We start from the raw sequence: 3,823 nt of genomic DNA, 5'->3' as shown, positions 1-3,823 counted from the left end.
CACTTACGGCAAATAATTTAATTAGAAAAAGACTTGATCAATACACAATTAGAATCGTTATAGAACAGACAAAATTACATGCAAAAATCAAAATGATCACCCATAACATTCATCAAAAACCCTTTTATTAAGCCCTAACATATACAAAGGAAAAAAAAATCGGGACTTCGAAGAATTTTCAAACCCCGTCTCAGGAATGATTGAACCGACGCCTCGAACCGTACCCGCAAAACCCGGTTCTCAGATAGTAGATACAATCGACCTCGTTGGGCCGCTCTGGGTAAGACTCGACACCACTCCCGAACCCTAACTGCCACATAGGCTCTTCGAGCCCGGTTTCACCTCCCGGATCAGACTGCGACCCTTTTATTGCCGTTGCTCAACCGTACCTCTCCATTGCACAAACTATACAACAAATATATATATATATATGTATGTGTATATACAGAAATGGGAATCAAAGTGGAGATTGAAGAAGTAGAATGGGAATGGGGTTAGATCGAATGAGAGCGATGGTTTAGAGAGATTTACAACACCTTTTAGAGAGTTTTCGTCTCTAAATCTGATATCTGGGTCTGGTTTTCGCTCTCACTTTCTCTCTCTCTCTCTCTCTCTCTCTCTCTCTCTCTCTCTCTCTCTTTTTACTGTCTCTTTAAAAAAAAATAAGAACAAGGCTTGGTCTCTGCAACTTCGTCTCAAAGACGCCAATTCTAGTGCAAAATTAAAGACACCGATTGGCATCTTTCAACATCCACACATGGCAACCGTCCCATCTTACAACCACAGATTGAAAATAAAACCCCAAATACATCCAACTCTAACAATGGATTGATGTTAACTCAAAATTAGTTAATGTCGGAAAAAGGCTACGAAAACAATTCTAGCAATGCAGTGCCACTATCTTTTCTAAACAGTTTGTCAGATTCACATGAAAAATCAAAATTATATTTTCTCAAAAGCCATAGACATTTTCGAATCTGTCTCAAGATTGTTAAAAAAACATTATAGTACCAAATTATAAGGAAAATATCATTTATAAATATGCAAATGGTTTTTGGACAAAACCAAAATTGAAATAAATTGACAAAATAATGTAACCAAACTTACAGCACATAAATAGATAAAACCTGATCGAGTCGAGCGTGTGGTACTCTTTCCTTAAGACAGATTCGTCCTCCCACCGGTGCTTAGGATTCAATGGACGTCTATCTCCCAGGATACAATGATCAATGTCTTGCACTACCAGCACTACTATTGCAAGCCTAGCGAACTTTGCTGTGCATGTACTCTCTTTATAGGAAAATTAGACTCAGGAAATATGAAGAATAAATGTAAAGTGGAGAAAAATGGCAATTCACCATACAAAATGAAGTGAGGGAGATGAAATATATAGACTTCTATGTGACTCTTCAGAAATGTTGTGTTCTTTTAAAAGAACACACCCTTCCATCTCAAGAGACACAACCATTGGAGTAAATTTCAATTCAAATTTTCCAACATAAGTTTATTGTGAAATTTAACTATAGCTTCGCAATCTGTTCTAATTGTAAAAGGCTTGTGTAAAAATAATCTAAATTTGTTTATTGTATGTACTATCCCTAATATTTCAAAATCTAAACTGGTCATAGTTGTATCTTTTTCTTTAAATTTTTCAGAACTATATCTACAAATGTATTCTTTATTTTTAGTATCATATTTGCTAGGTTTAGCTAATAGTATTGTTCCCCATCCTAATTGGCTTGCATCCGTTTCTATGACTATATATTCTGATTCTAATGAAAGTTGTAAGTCAAGTAAATTTCTACAATATCTTTAATTTTTCTCACTAAAGTTATATCTTGTTGATTAAAATATTTTTGTCCTGTAGGTGTAGTCTTGCTATATAAAGGTCACGTTATCTTGCTAAGGTTAGGAATGTACATTCTTGCATAATTTAGAATTCCTAAGAATGATTGAAATTGTTTTGTATTTTCTAATTTATCTGGGTAATCTAAGATTTTCTTTACTATTGGAGTTATAGTTTGATTTTTCCATCTCCTAACTCTATTCCTAAAAATTCTATATGAGGTTTATTTAATACCATTTTTCTTTTACAAATTATTATTTCATTGTTTATAAATTCTTCTAATACTACATATAAATGATTTATGTGACTATTTTTATCTAGACTAAGTACTAATATATCATTTATGTACACTAATACAAAACTATATTTGTTAAATATAGGAAAATTTACCCATAAGTCCTAGTTTTTGAAACGTTGAACCATTTAGTCCTAAAAGTTTTTTTATGCTCCATTTAGTCCCATTTTTACATCGACATGATGTGAATGATGTAAATGATCTGATGTTTCATTCTATAATTTCAAAATTTATTGAAATCTGATGAACATTAGATGTTTTTCATCCTATATTTTCAAACATTATTGAAATTTGATGAACATTAGATGTTTGAAATCCAATGTTTGTAACATGACTCTGATGTTATTAACATTGTATCTGATGTTATTAACATTGTAATGGGACCTTTCAGTCTATAAGAAAACTTTTAGGACTAAACAGTGCATAAGTTATTAATTTGGGATTTATTGGTGCATCCCCCTTAAATATACTATCCATCTTACGCTAAAATATTGAAGATGCATTTTTTAGTCCAAAAGGCATGATTAGTCATTCATAATGTCCTTGTGGACAACAAAAGGCTGTCCAATGTATGCTTTCATTTTCCATTTTTATTTGCCAAAATCCTAACTTACAATCAAATTTACTAAATATTCTTGCTATCTGTATTCTATTTATGAGATGATCTTTATCTGGTATATTGTATTTATCATCTTTTGTATTATCATTTAATCTTTTATAATTTATAAACTTTTTTATTTTATTTTTTATCTCTGCATAATTTCTTACTATAAATGAGGCACTTCTATGTGGATTATTACTAGGTCGAATTACTCCTAAATTTAATAATTCTTTAGTATTCTAAATTCTTCTATATCTGCTGGCATATGATCTATTTGTACTGATGTAATCCTATAATTTTTATTTTTTATATCTAGACTATCTAAAAACTTTATTTCTTTCCCAGTATATTATAGATTGTTTTTTTAAAATTTCTATTGTTTCAGCTAATCTTATTATTATATTTAAATTATTTTCAATCCTTTTGTATATTAGTTTTTGCTTCAATTTTCTTATTTTTGCAAAAATTAATTTTAAGTTGAAATTCGACTTATATGTTAAATGACTTATTCAGAGGTTTAATTATATTTTCTCATAAATATAATATGAGTAATGATTGAGACTCCATTTTCATAAGACCCTCACGAATTTAAATCATTCAGAATATAAACTCTACACGTATATAAATAAACCTCATACATACGTGGAGGGTCAGAATCATTTAGGGATGTGACGTTAGAAAAACACTTGGAACTTTTTTTTATTTATTTGAAGACTCCAATAATTTTTTTTTTTAATCTCGATTATTGATATATACGTGGGTCTATCCCCTCCATAGTTGAGATCAAAGAGTTGTGAGGGTCTTAAAATTAAAATTAGAAAAAAAAAAAAATGAAAATCTCAATGGATGCTTGGGAAGAAACAGTTTTGGTTTTTTTTTTTTTTTTCACTAAAAGATAAATTAATTACAAAAAAAAATAAATTTAAACAAAGTATCACGTCAAATTTCATAATCATTTTATTTTTTCTCTCACAAACATCCCATTTAATCATAAAAAAAATCTAACTATCTAACCACAAAAAAATCTAATTATCTATCTAAATGCAAAAAAAAATTTCTTCAATAATATTCTAACCACTTT

The sequence above is a fragment of the Camellia sinensis genome, chromosome 15 (genome assembly GCF_055761805.1).
Source record: "Camellia sinensis isolate YWXY chromosome 15, ASM5576180v1, whole genome shotgun sequence".
Classification (NCBI taxonomy): Eukaryota; Viridiplantae; Streptophyta; class Magnoliopsida; order Ericales; family Theaceae; genus Camellia; species Camellia sinensis.
This window is presented reverse-complemented; position numbering follows the sequence as displayed.